This window comes from Bos grunniens, chromosome 24 (assembly GCF_055505025.1).
Source record: "Bos grunniens cultivar Pamir isolate PY7600 chromosome 24, Bosgru_T2T1.0, whole genome shotgun sequence".
In the NCBI taxonomy this organism is placed as follows: Eukaryota; Metazoa; Chordata; class Mammalia; order Artiodactyla; family Bovidae; genus Bos; species Bos grunniens.
In genome coordinates, this window is record NC_141188.1 from 10,018,883 (window position 1) to 10,039,847 (window position 20,965).

The window sequence follows — 20,965 nt, forward strand, 5'->3', positions numbered from 1 at the left end:
AAATTTTAATTAGTATAAAACAAGTAATCAGTTTTCAGATATATCATTGGGGAGAAAAAACCTTAGCCTCAAAAAACAGATATGGTGGTTGTATAATACTTAAGCTACTCTTATAATAATATATCCAAAATCTTGATTTCACTGAGGACATTTCATTTGTAAGGTTCTGTAATTTTCGAGGGGCTTACGCAGTGGATCAGTGGTAAAGAAACCACCTGCAAAGTAAGAGAAGCAAGAGATGTGAGTTCCATCTCTGGGTCAGGAAGATCTTCTGGAGGAGGAAATGGCAACCCACTCCAACATCCCATGGACAGAGGACCCTGGTGGGCTACAGTCCATGGGGTCCCAAAAAGTGGTAAATGAGTGAGGATGCACACATGTAATCTTAAGAAAGAAAAGACATGAACTATTTAAAGATATAAAAATGTTAGATTTTTATTTGAAGATTCGTTACTCTATGAGATTGTGTAACTTCTTCCCTGGCTATGCTTTCTCCATTTTAGCCAAAATGTATTAGTGATTTGTTTAGACATAGAGTCTCTCAACTTCTCCAATTATCTCTCTAAGGGTCGATGATTCTGTTTGGCTTTTTTTTTTTTTTGGTCCTTTGGCGTAAAAACAGATAACACTAAAGAAAAAAACAATTTAACCATAAAACAGTTCTTAGCACAACTGCTAATTGATCCAGAATCAGTTTTCATGTGTTTATTTTATTGTGTGCTTAGTTTTCTTATTTCCTTAGTAAAAGCAAGGAAGGACTTAGATTAAAAATGTCAAAATAACAGGAAGTTAATAACCAGTGTTTATATTTCTCAAAAGATCTGGCATTCCAGCCCCTAAAATAGAAAATGTAAGACATATGCAAGGAAAACTGCAAAGAGCTGAAACCAGATTAAACTCAAACATATTTTTTTAAACTTGCTTTGCTTATATTTACCTTTCAATCATATAAAAAAATTTTTCTTCAACTCTTTTCCAGGTAATCGTGATGATGCCACAATTTAAACTTCCTCAAAAACTCTATTTTTACTTTTTTTTTCTCTCTCTGCTCTCCAAGATTTTTATCTTTTGCTTAATTCATAAAAAGAAGGGGAAAAAAACTAAGAAATGTGTGGATTCCTAGAAACTGTGTTTCATCATTTTTCATCATTTCCTGCTCTTCATACCAATTAGGTTTTCTTAAAAACATACTGGCACCAGTTATTTCCACAGGTCACCATATGTCACATACTTCTCAGTATCACAAAAATATAGCTATGGAACATCATCAGAATGGTATAGTGAAACCCAGAGAATACAGGGTTCAGAATCAGAAAACCTAAGGTAAACCTGTTCCTTGAGAAGGTCACCCAAAGACACATCTTCACTTATTTACAACACAGACATAAATATAATGCCTAAATATGACTTATGGTTGCTGTGGGAACACTTTGTTTATACTTTGGGGCCCGCACTCTCCAACATGGCAGTCATTGGCCAGACGGACCTGATGAACCCTTGAAATGAGGGAAATGAGGGTCATCTGAACAGAGGTGTACTGTGTGTGTAAATTAGGCACGGCATAGCAAATGAAAATGTAAAATATCTCATTCAAAATTTTATATTGATTATATTTTAGAATAATATTTTAACATATGAGTTACAGAATTTTCCACATTTAGCAAATTGGAACTTTCCTGGTGGCTCTGTCCATGATACAGGAGACACAGGTTTGATCCCTGAGTCTGGAGGATCCCCTGGAAAAAGGAATGGCTACCCACTCCAGTGTTCATGTCTGTAGAATTCCATAGACAGAAGAGCCTGGTAATCTGAAGTCCATGGGGTCTCAAAGAGTTGGACAAGACTGAACAACTAACAAATTCACTTTCATTGAGTTAAGTAAACTATACTATTAAGTTACTTCCATATTTATTTTCTGACTTTTTAGTGTAACTTTAAATTGTATATGTTGCTTGAATATATTCCAATTAGACAGTTCTACTCTAAAATATCTAAAAAAAACTAAGGGGTTTCTTTTTCATAGAGAATTGTACAGGAGTAGAAAATTACATTTCAATTTTTTTAATAAAAAAATACGTTCTGTGCCTTTTGGCAATATTTTTCTATCTTACAGAGGTTTTCAACCTATACTTCAAGTTTTCATAATTAATAACAATGGTATTTACAAATATATGCTTAGAAACTGCATTTTATCAATAGTGGAAATCCAGATGAAAGAACTAATGCCTGTTGTTGTTCAGTTGCTCAGTCATGTTCGACTCTTTGTAACCTGATGGACTACAAGATGCCAAGCTTCCCTGTCCATCACCAACTCCCAGAGCTGGCTCAAACTCATGTCCATCAACATGAGTTGGTGATAACATCAGTGATGCCATCCAACCATCTCATCCTCTGTCGTCCCCTTCTCCTGCCTTCCATCTTTCCCAGCATCACGGTCTTTTCCAATGAGTCAGTTCTTCGCATCAGGTGGTCAAATTTGGAACTTCAGCTTCAACAATATGCAAGCCTATATGTCTACAAAAACAATGACTTCCACATTGCTAAATCTAATTCATGTTTAATTCCAGGCTTGAAATTCCTGTCTTACTTGACCAATTAGTAGCATTTGTATAAACTGGCCATTCCAACTTTCCAGATTACTCATTTACTTGGCTTCTAGAAAACCCGTTTCTCATGGTTTTCTACCTTACTGATGGTATGTGCTCAGTCATGCCTAACTCTTTGTGGCTCCATGGACTATAGCCCACAAAGCTCCTCTGACCATGGCATTTTTCAGGCAAGAATACTGGAGTGGGTTGTCATTTCCTCCTCCAGGGGATCTTCCCGACCCAGGGATCGAACCCAATCTCCTGCATTGGCAGGTAGATTCATTACCATTGAGTCACCTGGGAAGCCTCACCTTTCTGATTGCTGCTTCTTATTCCACTTTAGCAAGTCTGTCCCATCGCACACTCCTGAAGTGTAAGTGCTCCAGTGTTGAGTCTTCATACTCTTTCCTCTTCCGCAGTGGCAATCAGTGTAATTGAATGCATCCAGTCCTTTGCCTTCAAATCCACCTACTTCCTGATGTGTACCACAATTATTTCTCCATCCTGAGATCTTCTTTCAGCTCTTGATTCATGTATCCAGCTGACAACATCAGCATTTCAATATTTAATTGGCATCTCAAATTTCACATATCCAAAAAACAAATTCTTAACCACCACCCTCTAAACTACTCTTCCTCCTGGCCTCCCTCTATCAGCAAACATTTTATTATTCCAGCTTCTTGGATCAAGCCAAGAGATCATCTCCGATTCCTCTTTTTTTCACACTGCACATGTAAGAGAGTGGTCCTGCTTATAGTTCCATGAATACTGGAGTGTTTCCCATCAAGCTGTGCTAATAGGTCAAATTTATTGTAGTCCCACATCCAAGCTTCCCTTGTGGCTCAGACGGTAAAGTCTGCCTGCAATGCAGGAGACCTGGGTTCAATCCCTGTGTTGGGAAGATACCGTGGAGAAGGAAATGGCAACCCACTCCAGTATTCTTGCCTGGAAAATCTCATGAAGAGAGGAGCCTGGCGGGCTACAGTCCATGGCGTCACAAAGAGTCGGACACGACTGAGCAACTTCACTTTCACTTTGATCCAAGCTTCAGAAGCCGGTAAGTAGATTCATACAGGGTCAACATCCTTAGATCCATTTATTAAGTCATAGTTGCCACAATCAGTGTTTTCAGTCCACACAATCATAAGTTTTATAACTTAATCTTTGTCATTGTAAAAAAAAACAGAGAAGCCTGGGCAGCATCTGAGAATGAGATGAGAGCAGCTCTATGCTGTCTGGTTTCGGCCTGACTCAGTTCTGCTGTTAGTTTAACCTCCAGGGGATCCTGAACTAAGGATGAAATGAAGGGTGGTCCAGTGGATAAGAGTCTGCCTTGCAATGCAGGAGACACTTCGGCCCCTGGCCAGGGAAGATCCCACGGAGCAACTGAACCCACGCACCACATCTACTGAGCCCACACTTTACAGCCTGTGCTCTGCAACAAGATGCCACTGCAATGAGAAACCCACTGCAACCAGAGAGTGGCCCCTGCCTGCCGCAACTAGAGAAAGTCCACGCATAGCAATGAAGACCCAGTGCAGCCAAAAATAAATAAATATTTTTTTAAGATTATTTTAAAAAGATGGAATGAAGCACACCTGAACCCTTACACAACAGCTGCAATTACTCAAGCTTCTACCTAGGAACAGCTTACGAATAGAATCTTCCAGAACTATGTTAAACTCCAGGGGTTGTCTGGTGCTTCCTCTGCCACCCCTCGTCTTTACTACAAAGGGTTACTATCCCCCGAGCACTTACAATATGTGAGTTATGTTTTTACCTCTTTCAGATGATGAGCAAACAGAAGAAAGGAATCTATGAATCTACACTGAATAATAAAGCCATTAGAACTTTGGCAGCCATCAGAAATTCAACTTTTGACATAATGCCTTCATAATCCTAAATTCACTAAGGGAGGAAATGAAAGACTCTGTGAAAAACCCTCAGAACTATTTCCATAAAAACTAAAGTTGTTTCAGGCTCCTCTTCACTGAAATATTGTCACTTTACCTCCTGTTACATTTCTAAATGGTTCCTGCATCTTAGAAACATATGTTCATGAGTCAGTGGCTGACAGACTCACTTCTGTTTTTTTTTGAAACTTTAATTCTACAAATTAAAAGCAAGCATTAGGATAAAATACTATTTGTAAGTTCTGCAATGAGCATATTTTTCCTACCCAATACTAAGGATATCTCTGTCTTCACATACCAAAAAAATGCTTCTATCAGAACCTTAATTTCAAATATCTGTATATCTTTGTTACACCTAACAGCAATTCTTGGCAAATGTCATTGATTATAAATCACACAGGTAATAACACATACAGAAAGATGAATAATCCTCTGCAAAGCTATGATTTCAGTCAAATGGCCTTGAGCCCAACCCATCTTCTCTTTGATGGTCTGATTTTCTCCAATAAAATACCTATTTCTTTTTTTTAGTTACCAAATTCTCAATTCACACTTGATCACAGATGAGCATCTATAATCGGTAAGGCCACAGAGGATGGGGCTATACAAAATCCCCTCTCTGGGAAAGAATCTTGGAAGTCAGCCTAGATCTAGTTACTTAATTTAATTGAATAATTATAATATCATAAAGCCAGTGACCAAAGCATTTGAAATGACAAATAATTTCAACAATGAAAAGTTTAAAAGGATGAATCTTTACATTTCAACTGTCTTTATCTCTTTGGATGCTTGGCAAAAGATATTACTTCAATAAATCCTACTTAAGTGATAGCAAGCTTCTAAAATAGTACATTTCTAAAATGATATCATAGAAATTATACATATATATCCAAAACTCATTATTATAACATAAGGAACTTTTATAATTTTATTTCACTAAAAATACTTAAAAATAGAGAAGAAGAAAATGAATGCTATTGAAGAGACTAGTTCCGTGCTCTTTAGAGGAAAAGCAAAATAATACGTTTAAGGTTTGGCCATTTGAAGGGGAAAGTGTTGTTCATAGGTTCTATTATTTTTCCTACCTGTACACTCTTCTCAACATAATCTATTAGCAGCATAAATTTTATATATGCTCTTCATCCACTGAAATAAAACTTACAGGATAATTTTCTTTGGTAATAATTGTATCTCCATAATTTTAAGAAGATGGGGTCACTAGGCATTCATTCATAGCCCACGTTTTAAAAAAAGGAATGGCAGTGTGTTCCCAATGTCATTTCATTTCCAGTCACTTCATTTATTTCATTTGTGAATAAGTAATATTAGATGAAAATCAGAGATGAAATTTCCTTTGAGAAATCAAAATATATCTTCTTTGAGTATGAATACAACATTCAAGAAAATAACAGAGACAAACAAAAGAGCTGAATACGAGAACAGCCAACTTAAATGTGAAGACTGCTTATTTTCTTCGTTCTATTCCAAAGGCAAGAGCGGGCCACCTGAGGGGAATGTGATTGGCTTGGTCTACAGTTGCTGGAATTGATCTGCCTGTGGTCTTACCACCCACTCCCGGGGCTCGCTTACCCCGAAGCCCACTCCCAACCATCTCTCTAACTCCTGCCAGATTTACATTCCTAAAATACCAGTGCAGCAGAGTGGAAGAGCTCTGGAGCCAGAAAGACATTGTTTGGAATCCTGTTTCACTTATCATATCTGTGGCTTTAAAGAAATCATCTAACATTTTTGAACATCAGATTCCTTTATGTATAACATGAAGATACTGTGTAAAATGAAGTTCATTTGACTGCATAGCTGTCAAAATTGTAGATACGTATGTAATTACCTTGCACACAGAAGCCCCCTTACATGTTGAAAATATTTCAACAATGAAGAAGAAGCTTATGGTTAAGAAGAATAAGATGATGAAGAAGGAAGAAGAGGATGAGTAGAAGAAATTTGCATCTTCAGAAATTTGTAATTGCCATCTCTGTATATTATATAAGGACAAAATTAATGTGTGAGTTGTAAGATGCTCCATAGCTCTGTCCTTCTTTCTAATGAGCACAGTGTCTACTACTCACAAGGTATATTTTTTTTTTGCTCCAGTGAGATGGGAGCAGATGGGCTACTGGGATGATGGGCTACTCATCCCTAGCCTACCTGGCTCTATATTAATTTTTGTCTTAAAACACTTTGCTTCAACCACTTCTACATTGTAGAAGAGTCTTTTGGGTTGTTAGCTACTATTCAAGTTCCACTGATTTTTTTTCTTTTTTAGATTATGAAAGTATGATAGCAGATTTACAGGAGACTTGGAAAATACAGAACAAAGTTACATGTAGTTCCACTATATATTACAATCATTTAAGTAGATAAGATGTTTAATTGGAGTTTCAGTATCAAATGCTCAAAAATTAATAGAAAGAAAAATAGAAAAGTACAAGGATACAGTAGACCTGAAAAGTACTCTGAACCAATTCAATGTAATGAAGGTTTATACAATTTTCACACAACAGGAGGATACAAATTCTATTCAAGTTCCCATAGACTATAAACTAGGAGACACTGGAACATATCCAGGGAGATAAAACAAAGTGCAAACATTTCATGGTTTAAAGGTATTAAAATCCTACATAGTCTGTTCTCTTATCACTGTGGAAATTCCACTGATTTTTTAAACTTCAACTCAGGCATCCAGACTTTTCTTTCAAGGTGTCTGTAAAATCATAAATTTCAAGGCTACACCCATAGTGAGGCACCACAAGCTATGTCCCTGTGTCAAAGAAATACTGAATCCAATGAAAACACATGAAAGCTTCAAAAGAGCTCCCACTGAATGATGTTATCTCACAAGGAAGCTACTTTTTAAAGTTTTGGGGGAAATGCAATTCATATAAAACATTTTTCCAAATACTCAAATACACATCGATATTAAATCAATATTGCAAAATTACACAAAACTTATACAACTGTTGTATCACTAGGTTTTCAAAACTCCTTTCTAATCTAATGCTTCTGTAAAACTATGGAGAAAAGTCAGAATTAGAAACTAATTTATATGTGAGGATATTTGACAATAAAATGATTAACCACAAAATATTTAATCAAAAGTTGTAACAATACTCTATCCCACAAAAATATTAGCAAACGTGTACTCAGATGATTGTAGAAAATAGGAAAGCTAGTGCTCCTGTAAGCAAGAATATCAAGAAATATCACCGTGCATTTCAAAGCTATGTTACACATTTATAATTATATTGTTTAAAAGAATATCTCCTTTTTATTTCTATTTAACAGCTTTGCTCACTCAACCTTCATTTCATAATTTATCTTTGCAGGAAACATAAGCAAATACTTCTCAGAGGCTATGATTTCTTCAGTTCTGTAATGAATTTCTCTAAATATCCATTTCCTTTTATTTTATATAGGATTGTATTATTTTATGTCTCTTCTCCACACTACCCAGGTAACTTACATAGAGAAATCAATATTAATGCTAAGTTTAAAGTATACTTTTCTGCTAACAGTGACAGGAATTCAGGACACAGACCAGCAAAATGAAAATAACTCTAAATGCACGAGGCATACGTAGGAGGATTTTCATAGAAATTCTACTTTATTTTTACTCTAAGAATATAAACTACTTCAAACACATTGGCTAACTCATTCATTTGGAACTACAAGACAAGGTCTTATTGTCAACATATCTTACTGTCTAAATTTAGAGTTGAAAAATCTTACCTGAGTTTTGTTAGTATACAGTTTTTTTTTTTTTTTTACAAAACTGGAAATGTATGACAAGCTGCCAGGAGAAATAATACCAATGTGGGAAACAGAAGAGGGAGGGAAGAAATCACGTCCACTTTAAGAAGAAACATCCATTCCCTCTGTTTTCCAGACCTATGATAGTTTTGTTTTGGACCTTATAAGCAACTGTCTTTTTCTTTGCTCTGAAAACAACACAGGTTCTGCCCCAGCAGGAAAATATAAAAATTAAATAAAAAGCCACAAGGTTATTAAGCATCTTACCCTCTGGGCTGGCTGGGCTGCTCCGGCGGCTCAGTGTTACAGACACATGTGTAAACAGGAGAATTCCCTGCATCCTTTTCTCATCTGTATAGCTCTGGGGTCCAGGCCAACAGGATTATTTCCAGCATTAAGGCCACTCCACACTAACTCGAAGAAGATTCCCATTGGTTGTGAAGTTTTATCAAAACCAATACCACAACACCCTCCGTGGATCACAAGTGAGCGATCCGAAAGGAAATCGTTTGACTGTTCCCTAACTCAGCACCGTAATCCAATGCTTCTACACAACCTATTTGAAATTTTACTGTGCATAATAAAGGGAGAAACACTCACCCCTTCATCACCCACCAGTGTGTTTAATGTTTAATAGCAATTTGCATAACTTGCAGCAGTAACAGAAAAATTGGCAAACAAAAAGAATCTATCTGCAAAAGATTTAAAGAAAGATTATAATGCAGATGACAGGAACAATAGGAAGCATCATTGGTTCAGTCTGATCTTTATTAGACTGTGTCCCCAAAGAAAAAAGAATATGTAATAAACCACTTGGGTATAGAAATCAAGATACAGAAACCGTATGTCAGAACCTTTGATTTCAGTCGTGTAGGCAAGAACTGTGAGCTGCAGACTCCTGGGCCCCCAGAAAGAGCTCTCTGGCCCTTGGCCTGGGGGAAAAAAAACAAATGGAGTGACCTTCCAGCGACATGATGCAGCTGTCAGGAAGTGTTCTGATGAATGGGTGATGGCAGACCACACAAAAAAATTTTTTTTCTAGTTGAATTAACAGCATGGAATGTCCAAAGTTTTTTTCAGAGGAGAGGGCAGAAAAAACAGTCACTGTATTCTTATATTAATAAATAGCATGAAAACAGCATTTGAAAGTTAGGGAGTTAATATTTTCAAATGATTTTATTCTTTCTCCCTTTTTAATCCAGAGGAATATTCTTGGCTGTATAACCTGCTTGTGCTTAGCCGCTCAGCTATGTCTGACTCTGTGCAACCCCATGGACTGTAACCCGTCAGGCTCCTCTGTCCATGGGATTTTCCAGACCAGACTACTGGACTGGGTTGCCATTTCCTTCTGTGGGCAATCTTTCTGACCCAGGGATCAAACTTGCATCTGGGGTGTCTCCTGGATTGCAGGCAGATTCTTTACCTGCTGAGCCATCGGGGAAGTCCCAACTGTATAACAGATCCGTCATCTATTTTCTAGTGAAGAGCATCCTTTCATTCTTCCTGATACAATGGAGGGGTGACCTCTCCCCCACAGAAAGTGAACCCTCTGAGGTTTCCTTCCATCCTGTCTTTTCAGAAGATGTGCTCAGTTACTATACCCTTCTCTTACTGAACTCTCCTTTCCTCTGGGTTTTCCCCATGAGATCTTAAACACCATCAGTTCTTCAGCAAGTCTCAGGTATGCCAACGGATCTTGCTTTCAGGTGGGTCATCGTCCCTTGGAGTTAGCGTTCTCTTCTGTTTCACGGTAAGATAACTGAAAGACATCCTTTCAGCCAAGAACTCCACTTAATCTGCCCACTACTCCCTTTAGCTCACCAAAGTGACTGTCTCTGAAAACACATACTTGCCCCTCCACACACACAGGCACATGCGTTCACACACAGGCACTATTTTTCATTTCACAGACTCCTCTCAGCCTCCGTGCTACTCGGCACCTATGTAGCCCTTGATATTGCTCACCACAGCACCGACGTGAAGACTTCTCGGATCTCAGCACTACATCCTCCTGGTCTCCCTTGTGACCGCTCACTTTTCTCTCCCCTCCCTCTGGAGGTGGCCCTTTCCCCCTCATCCTTACATCCTTCAGTGTGTCTACATGTAAATCTATTACCTCTCTGGATAATGTCACCCATTCTAACGGTTTCAATGATCACCTTTCCTTCCGACTGATTTCCAAATACTTACATTTGGATCCAATCCTCTTCTGAGTCTCCAACACTCATATATATCAACACACTATACTCTGCTACTAGAAAAAATGACAATATAGCATCAAGTTATTTAAAACTGAAATCATCATCTTTCCATGGACTAGCTGCATCGTTTGCCTTAGTAATGCCAACCTGTCTTACACTTTGCTAAAAAAAAAAAATATATATATATATATGTGTGTGTGTGTGTGTGTATATATATATTCTGGATGTCATCCTTGACTTCTATCTGTATTCAATGCAGCATCAGTTGCTTTTGACTTTACTTCAGTAATCTGCCCAGTCCTCTCTCTTCCACCTGCAACAATCCTGGTTCAGGTAACAGTCATAACCTGTCTGGATCACTGCAGTGTCTTCCGAAATGATCCCTCTGCCTCCAAGCTTGTTCTTCTACATCTTTAGTAAGAGCTCATGTTGTGTGTGTTAAGTCACTTCAGTTGTGTTTGATTCTTTGTGACCCAGTGGGCTGTAGCCCACCAGGCTCCTCTGTCTATGGGATTCTCCAGGCATGAATGCTGGAGTGGGTTTCCATGCCCTCTTCCAGGGGATCTTCCTGACCCAGGGCTCGAACCCACATCTTTTATATCTCTTGAATTGGCAGGTGGGTTCTTTACCACCAACACCACCTATGAAGCCCTTAGTAAGAGTTACAGTTGCTTATTTCTAATACTCCTGCTACTTGAAATCTCTAATGATTTTTAACCGTCTTATCAAATCCCTTCTTCAAAATACATTTGCCAGAATGCAGTGTTTCTTGATTAATGTTTGGTCTTCTATGCCACCATCCAGTCTCTCGAGCTAGAAATAATTTTATTATTCTTGAGTCCTCATTCCTCTTCACCCTTTGAATATGACAACACACTTTCATAGCAAATCCTGAAAGAATGTCTATTTGTCTATCTCCACTTCATCTCCCCCAGCTCTTTTGAATTCACACCAATCAGATTTATGTTTTAACACATCAATTATTTTACTGGCAAATTTGTAAATTAAGCGAGTAAAATCTGACTGTGTATGGAGGCACTGTCTCAGTAGGAACTGTCGAGTGAAGGCTCTCTTGTTCCACACAGCTTTACTTTCCTTGGGGTCAGAATGTGGAGTAGGTGCCCTGCTTTGTCCTTATGGCCAAACCTGGCTCACAAATGCTTTGTTGACTGACACATGGTACCTCTCAGCATCGTAGAAACAAGGTTGTCCCTCACCTCCGTCTTAGTTTAGACAGTGCACTGCCACTATGACTTCTCACTCACACACACACACACACACACACACACACACACCCCCATTATGTTAACATTCCACATCCCATAAAAAGGAAGAGGCGCCTAATTAAAAAGGAGGAGAAAATTCAGCCTTGGAGTTTTCATAATTTGCTGGCCAGTTCACAATAGCTTAAGGCACTCTGCACACATCATTGAAAGCTGATTTTTGTGTTTATTCCAGTTTCACTTTATATGTTAGGTCTTCCCGGTGAATTCTGATATTTGCTCACCAGTATTATTTCTCTACTTCCTCCCTACGAAAAGAATTTTTATTTTTGTTTGGGGCAACAGTGTAGTCAGGTTAAAAAGCAGAACAAAAAAACACCTTATGTTACCAAGACTCCCAGTATGAACACACTCGGCCACACAGTACGACTTTACCAGTGAGATGAGAGTGAGAGTCTGAAGAACATTTTTGGGGAAGCTTTGTCTTGCTCATGGGGCTGCCTCTTCATTCTCTCTTCTTCCTTCCATGAACAAGGACAGGAGGCTCGAAGTGGAGAAGCAGTGTTTTTGTTTTTTTTTTAACATATTTATTTAATTTTAGCTGTGCTGGGTCTTCCAGAGAAGGCAATGGCACCCCACTCCAGTACTCTTGTCTGGAAAATCCCATGGACGGAGGAGCCTGGTGGGCTGCAGTCCATGGAGTCGCTAAGAGTTGGACTCGACTGAGCAACTTCACTTTCACTTTTCACTTTCATGCATTGGAGAAGGAAATGGCAACCCACTCCAGTGTTCTTGCCTGGAGAATCCCAGGGACGGGGGAGCCTGGTGGGCTGCTGTCTATGGGGTCACACAGAGTGGACACAACTGAAGCAACTTAGCAGCAGCAGCGGCAGTGCTGGGTCTTCACTGCTGCACAGGCCTCTCTCTAGTCTCGGGGAGCAGGGCCTTCTCGGGGTTGGCTTCTCTTGCTGTGGCCCAGGGGCTCTAGGGTACATGGGCTCAGTAGTTGCAGCTCCTGGGCTCTAGAGCACAGGCTCAGTAGTTGTGGCGCTCGGGCTTAGCTGCTCCAAAGCTCGGGAGATCTTACCAGATCAGGGATCATACCTGTGTCTCCTGCATCGGCAGCGGGATTCTTTACCACTGAGCCATCAGGGAAGCCCAGAGAAGCATTCTTTAACTGATTGTAAGGTCACGAGGTCAGGACTTAGATAGAAGTCACAGTGGGAAGGGCAGGAGGAGCTGGGACCGCAGTTAGCTCATGTGGACTTTGGGGATGGGAGGAGCAGAGAAGTCATCCTTGTAACCCACTGGCATCAGGTTTCTCCTCCGGCCTTCTTTATTAGCGTGGGAGCTGCAGGCCAATAAAGAGCTGTAACACCATCTAACTGCAGGAACCATGGGGAATAAGTTCTCATCAGAACGGACTTTCCTTGGAATCCTTATCACCTAGTTGAGGAAGGCTGAAGAAACCATGAAACTGAAAACCCCCGCAGCAACCTTTACCCAGTTTTACAGCTGTTTCTCACCATCTCCACGAGGCCTTTCCTGATTCCCACGGAAAGAGTTGATGCTGCAGCCAAAGGCGATGTTCATGACTTATTTACATGTGTGTTTCCTCAGCTAACTGTGAATTTTTTATTATTATTATTTTTATTTTTAAAAATATTTATTTCAGCTGTGCTGGGTCTTCATTGTTGCGCACGGGCTTTCTCCTGCTGCAGTGAACAGGATCGACTCTAGTTGTGGTGGGTGGGCTTCTCCTCCTGGTGGCTTCTCTTGTCGCAGAGCAGGAGCTCTAGAACGTGGGCTCAACAGTTGTGGTGCATGGGCTTAGTTTCCCCAGGGCATGTGGGATCCTCCCCAACCAGGGGTCGAACCCATGACCCGTGTTTGTGGGTGGATTCTTAACCACTGGATCACCAAAGAAGTCTCGTAAATTTCTTAAGGATGTAATGCTGTGTTTGTCTTCCAATCTTTTGCAAATAGGAAAATAAGTCAATGAGTAAACGAATGAAGGTATAAATGGATAGGTGAATAAATGTATGGATGACCTATAAAAGCAATGAAGAAAACAAAATTAATGAGGGTATCTCAAGATGGGGCAACTTGTAGAGAAAATGAATTAGAAAGATATACTCTAAAACACTGAACTAGTGTTTGGTGATTTAAAATTTTTTCCTTTTTTCTGTTTGTATAATTGAAAGAGTAGTGTCAAACATTACACGTGTATGCCTCTCACTGACCAAGTAAGAAAAACAGAAATATTGACAAAGTATGACAAATGGAAAAGATTTTCCTGTGGACCTTGGATTCAGCTGTTTTGTTAACTTTTAATTGTTACAATTTTAATATCATTAACAGTATTTGTAGGTTATCCTAAAGCAACATATAATTGCCTCAGTAATGTTTTATAAATGAGGGGACTGACATTCTCAGAGACATGACTTTGAGGTCTGTCTGATACCAGGGCCTCTTCTTTTTAAAATATGTTCTATCAGGGATCTGATTTACTTTTATTACATCTTTTGCCTTAACTTTTCCCTCAATTGAAAAAACACAAATAGAGTTGGCTTTGTATTACAAATTGTACATTGTGCTTATAAAGAAATTCTGGACACTGTGAGACAATAATTTCCATTTCTAGAACAATGAGAGAGATGTAATACTTTCTCTAACTCAGCAGTGAGACTCACACATTGACATGCAGATTTATGTGACTGATGGATGTGGATAGGCACAAGTTAGTTTAATAAAAGATGTGGCTTCCCAGCCTGTCTCTTGATTGATGAAGGATGTATTTGTAGAGTGACAGTGTGCGCCATGATTTCGTGCATACTCGTTTCTAATCTGATTTCAAATCACCTAGTGCATTTCAATCAAAACCAAAATTGGCTTCCTTGCAGAAAAAAAGGACACTGTATATAAAGTGCTTAAAACAGACCCAACATTAAGTAAGTAAGGCTATCATTAGTGCTAATTATTTTTTAAACCTTTTATTTTCTGTTGGGGTACAGCTGATTAACAATGTTGTGATAGTTTTAGGAGACCAGGGAAGGGACACAGCCATACATTTACATGTATCCATTCTGCCCCAAACTCCCCTCCCATCCAGGCTGGCACATAACATTGAGCAGAGTTCCACGGGCTATACAGTAGGCCCTTGTTGATTCATTTTGAATACAGCAGTGTGTACATGTCCATCCCAAACTCCCTAACTATCCCTATTGTTAATTATTTTTTTAAAGTAGTCTGTTGACTTAATTTCAATGTCTTCAAAATATTTTAAAGCAAATTTTTTGTATTCTAAAAAGGAGCGCACATGTTTACTAATTAAATAAATTTAAAAAAATGAAATAAAAAAAATAAAAAAAATAAATCTACAAAAAAATAAAAAATAAATAAAAATAAAAAAAAAATAAAAAGGAGCAGGAAGCAGATATGAGCACAATCAGTTTGATGATATAATTTCTTTTGTTGCCTCTCTGCATGGGAGCTTCATGGTCATGATCTTGCTCTGGTGCCCAACTCATAGGCCTGATGAAAACAATTAGATGTATTACTTGGGCTTGTATTAAGCATGTGGTGAACTTCTCAGTGAGACTTTGTGAAATTATAATAAATTCATCTTTGTGAGACTTTGAACAATCCTTGGGAATACGTACTTATGAGACAATGGTCCAGAGACAGTAATTTCCTTTTAAATCATCAGATATATTTTACATAATTAGGATTGAACATTTAGTCATTGGGTGTTGATCAAGCTCATAGAAGTCAGTTTGTCACCTCTTAATTAATCACAGTGTGATATACTTCACGGTTTGGAAAGATTTCTCAAACTCAGCACTGTTGACATTTGGACCAAATAACTGTTATGTGGACCTGTTCTGGGCACTGTAGGGTGTTTAGCAGCATCCCTGGCTTCTGCTCATTAGTCACCAGCAGAACATCCAAACTGTGATGACAAGAATGTTTCCAGACATTGCCAAATGTCCCCTAAGGGGCAAAAACTCTATTGGTGGAGATTCTTTGTTTAGAGTGAGGGAGCAGTGGGAGGGTAAGACTAAGACACGGCTTCACTCTGCGAATAAGGAGCTGTCAGCTGTGGGTAAAGGGATTCTCTCATTCCCAGCCTTGTTTTCCCCATGTATACAGCCAGGAAATTGGACTGGATACTCCCATTAGGCTTCTTAATCTCTTTCTCTTTCACACACAGAGACACACACACACACACCACCACCACTCTACTCACACTTTTCAAACACAGTCCCTTATGCAATCTGTGCATGTTAGGGTAATCAAATGCAAAGGGAATGAAAACAAAAATGTTTAAACATTACAGAAGACATTTTTACAGCAGGGAACCCATTTCTAATTCGTTTTACAATGTTATGATCAACTTTTCTTGGTAACTTAAACTCCAGAATGACCACATATTCAAAAACTAAAGAGCTTCTCCTTGATGCGTCTAAACTGATAATGCCAAGAATCATTTTTTCTTGAGAGTACAATTTAACATTCAGCGAGTGAAGTGTAACAAAGCGTAAAAAGTATGGCAAAGCTTCAGGAAAATAGACCCTGAAGAATGAAGAAAAGAGACTCCACTGGTAGTGAAATACACTCAAATAATCTACTCAAAAATAAGACTTAAAGTAAGTGTTCTTGCCTGGAGAACCCCAGGGACGGGGGAGCCTCGTGGGCTGACGTCTATGGGGTCACACAGAGTTGGACACGACTGAAGTGACTTAGCAGCAGCAGCAAAGAGCCTGTGGTATCTAGAGCTTGCTTTCCTGATCTCCATGCACACACCACAGTGGGAAACCTCCTGAATCAGGCTCACAAAGTCCTTGTCCGGGGTCCCTTCAGGGGCCAGGTCTGCTGGGTAAACAAATGTCCCCTCTACAGCAGCCTCCACTGACACCAACACCTCACCTGCAACACAGGGAGGTAAGGATTCTTCTGAATCTGCAAAAACAGACGCCAACAGAGCCTGGCATATGTGTGCATGTGTGCGTGCTAAGTTGCTTCAGTCATGTCCAACTCTTAGCAACCCGATGGACTGTAGCCCTCCAGGCTCCTCTGTCCATGGGATTCTCCAGGCAAGAATACTGGAGTGGGTTGCCATGCCCTTCTCCAGGGGATCTTCCCAATCCAGGGATCGAACCTGCACCTCCTGCGACTACTTCACTGTAGTTGGACTGTTTACTGCTGAGCCACCAAGGATGCCCCTGGCATATAGCGTACACTCAATTAAATGGCAGGTATAAAAATAACGGTAACATCATCATCACCATTATCATATAGATTTGACTATACAGCAAACATGAAAGAAGTGAATGATATTCTTTTTATTCTAAGCACTTTAAAGGAGGAAATGTCCCTCAGGATTTTATTTAATTCTGGCAAAGCACTATTGCAAAATTCAAATCTTTTTTATTTCCAGCTATTGTAAATTAGAGTGTTACAGTGGCAACTCTGAACTGCCAGAGGGGAATTAACCTCTGATAAAGATCAAGCATGACTGAGAATATTAAACTCTAACACAGAAGCAAAAGATAAACAAAAACATTGGTTTAATTTAAGTAAAAAAGAACTATGTAGAACCACTAGCTAATTAAATAAAGACACCGATATTTTCAATACATATATCCCATTACCCAGGCTTAATTTCTACTGACTTTGGAAAACTATGGGAGAAAAGAAATAAACAATTGAGGTTCATATTTTTTTTAATATTTTTGAAGGCAATTTTATTTTGGTATATTGCTACACAATAAGTATGCAGAGATGTATATGTTAATTTTTTCATGAATTTTAAAATGTTCCAAATCAATAAAAACAGAAATAATTTGGTGATGAGTCAAATAAAAATGTATAGTTTAATCCAATCCTGGAAGTTCAAAAATAAAAATATGCTAAAATTGTGCCTATAAACATGATTAAACATCTTCCCAAGAGAATTCAATGATGACAATGTATTTGGTAGGATAGTATAAGAACAGGACTATAATTGTTTCCTCAAGGAGAAATTGCATTGTTACTGGTTCAGATTGGAAAATTTAGACCAGAAAATTTATCTTTCTGGTTACACAACAGAAAATTAACAAAAGATAACTGTAATAAAAGAAGTTTGTGTTTTTACAATCTTTTGTTGATTTTTTTTTTATAAACACTCAGAATGCTTCAGGACTATTCTATTTATAATATCTCTTAGATCTCAAAATTAAAATTAATTAAAAATAATTTTAGTGATAATGTATATTATCACTTTACCTGAAATAATATACAAGGCTTGGCAATAAGTGTTGTTATGAAAATCTTTTAAAATACCCATACTGGATACTTTTGCCTTCTATTTATTCTGCAAATCGTCATACATGACAAAGTCAAATGACACTGCCAGCAATTAAAAAAAATAACAATTGTATTTTAGTATTTTGACAGTTTACAGTCATAATTAACCCAAGAAATTATTTTTCACATTGGCTTTCAAAATGTTTTTAATGTAGTAAAAGCCTTCCTTTTAAGAATAAAAAATACAGTAATATTACACAGAAGTCTTGTACGTCAAAAGTGGAATTTCTTCCATTAATGCTTGGAGAAAGGCTTGGATACCTGCCCACTTGGAAAGTCTCCTCATATCTAATTTCCTCCAACAATGGCCCTTGGAGATCATCCACAGACTCCCCAGACTCTAAGGAGCACTTTGGAAAACAACTAATATAATAAAGTCATTATTTTACAGATAAAGAATCTTGACTTCAGCAAAGAAAAATTACATGTCCAGATTTTTTTGTCCACCCACTCAGCCTTCTCATGTTAATTTCTTGAGTACTTAAATATGTTTTGGTCATAAACATTTATTACATAATTAATGGATATTTGAGAGATTAGAAAATACAAATAAGCATAAATAAACTATTATCCCTGAACTCCATGATCAAATAAGTAATGAAGACATCTTGTTATGTACCATTCATGATATCATTAATTAATCACTACAGATGACCAATAGATAATTTGTATTTCCTTTATCATGGTGGTGTTGCCCTGTATAACTAACTTTTATTGATATGGTAGAGTTTCTCTTCGATTCTTGGTAGAGCATGTCTCTTAGCAAGGTCATCCATATACTAACTACTTCTCGCTCATCTGATGTGATTAGCATAAAGTCATTTTTCTGACACAGGTCCAGGCCTCTTCAGAACATATTATGACAGAGAATAGGTGAATTAACATAGATCTACAGTAAAACTGTCCATTTCAAGAGAATACAAAATGTTTCTGTCTCAAATAGCATCAGCAAAATGGTAGGTTAGGCAATTTTTGAAGTTAAAAAACCACTGACAACATGCTAAAATTGTCAGAATCCACGTACTGGAACTCTGGAAGATAGGCAAAGGTTTATGGTAACCAAGAAAATAATTAACCAGGAGAATGTCCACTGAAACAGAGTAGGAGATCTTTGTGGCTCCAATCAATGCATTTACTCCTTATGGAAATTTATAAAGAAAAGAAAACTAAACCCAAAGCTAACAAAAAGAATATAAGAAAGATTAGATCAGAGATAAACAGTATGAAGAATAAACAAATGTAGAGCATGAACAAAACAAAAGTCTGTTCTTTAAAAGGTCAACATAATTGATGACCATTAGTCAGATTAATGAGAAAGAGAGAGAAATAAAAGAACAGAATCATATTAATGGAATAGACATAAAAAGTGGAGACATTTCTACCAAATTTTAAAAGGATTGTAAGAAAGTACTACGAACAATAATACATCAACAAATTAGATAGCCTAAATGATATCTACAGATTCCTATAAATTCACAAACTACCGAAACTGACTAAGGAAACAATAGAATATCTCACAGATCTATAATAAATAAAGAACAATGAATCATCAAAGACCTCCAAAGAAAATAAAGCCCAGGACCAGAAGATGGATTCTAAAAAAACATTGAAAGAAGAATGAATACCAATCCTTCTCAAGCCCTTCAAAAAACAGAAGAGGTAACACTGCCTAACTGATTCAAGAAAGCCAGCATTACCCTAATACCAAAGCCAAACAAAGACATCACAATAAAATGCAGCACAATGTCCTTTATAAATATGAATAAAAAATTCCTGAATAAAATTCTAAAAATTAGAATTTAATGCATATTAAAAAGATTGTATACCATAAGCAAGTGAGATATACTTCTAGGAATACAAAGAAATTTCAACATATGGAAATCAATCAATGTAATACACCACTAATAATAGAAGGAAGGTAAAAAGTACATATGATCATGTCAATAGATACCAGAAAAAGCAGTTTGCAAAATCCAACAGTCTTTTATGATAGAAACACCCAGTAAACTAGGAATAGAAAGGAATATCTTCAACATGATAAATAGCATATATGAAAAGCCCATACCTCACATAAAGCTCAACCATAAAACACTAAAATTTTCTTTCTACTATCTCTCTAATATAATGATAAAGAATGCTCACTTTCACCACTTCTGTTCAATATTGTGCTGGAAGTCCTAGCCAGAGTAGTTAGGCAAGAAAACTAAACTGAAAGGCATCAAATTGGATATAAACTATATCTCTATTCATTGGTGAAGTGGTTTTATAAGCAGCAAATCCTAAAGAACCCATATTAAAACTGTTGGAGCACACAAATTCTGAAAATTTTCAGGCTACAAGATTAACACAAATATCACTTATTTTCTATAGAGTAGCAACAAATAATCTGAAAGGATATTAAGAAAACAATTCCATTTACAACAGCATCCAAAAGAAAAAAACTAATAATAATTTAAACAAGAATGTGCAAGTACTGTACACTAAAAACCAAAAAACACTGATGTCAAAACAGTAAAAAAAATTTAAAAATTGATGACAGATATTAACAAATATATAAATAAATGGAAAGAATATCTCATTCTCAAAATTAGAAGACTTAATATTGTTAAATGGCAATGCTTCTCAAAATGATCTACAGATTTAATGCAGTTACTATCAAATTAAAATCACAGCAGCCTTTTTTTTCCTGCAGAAGCAGAAAATATAATCCTAAAATTCATATGTAATTGCAAAGTATTCAAACAGCCAAATAATCTTGGAAGACATATACGTCTCAGTTTTAAAATTCACTACAAAGCAATCCTTATCAAAACAGTGTGGTGCTAGAATAAAGATGAACATATAGATCAGTGAAATTGAGAGTCCAAAAAGAAAGTTACATGTCAATGGCCAATGACTTCTGTCAAGAGCGCTAAGGTGGG

At 37.6% G+C, this 20,965-nt stretch overlaps 1 protein-coding gene across 4 annotated transcripts in view; it reads right to left on the minus strand.

Annotated features, from left to right (window-relative positions):
- The window catches only part of CCDC102B (coiled-coil domain containing 102B), a 278,297-nt gene extending 269,394 nt beyond the window's left edge, over positions 1-8,903 (minus strand). For 3 of the 4 annotated variants that reach the window (XM_086372206.1, XM_086372204.1, XM_086372205.1), the window contains exon 1: positions 8,537-8,903. The gene's annotated coding sequence lies outside the window, so the exon portion shown is untranslated. The remainder of the gene's footprint in view (positions 1-8,536) is intronic. The other variant, XM_086372207.1, reaches the window with a different exon arrangement.
- Positions 8,904-20,965: the final 12,062 nt, after the last annotated feature.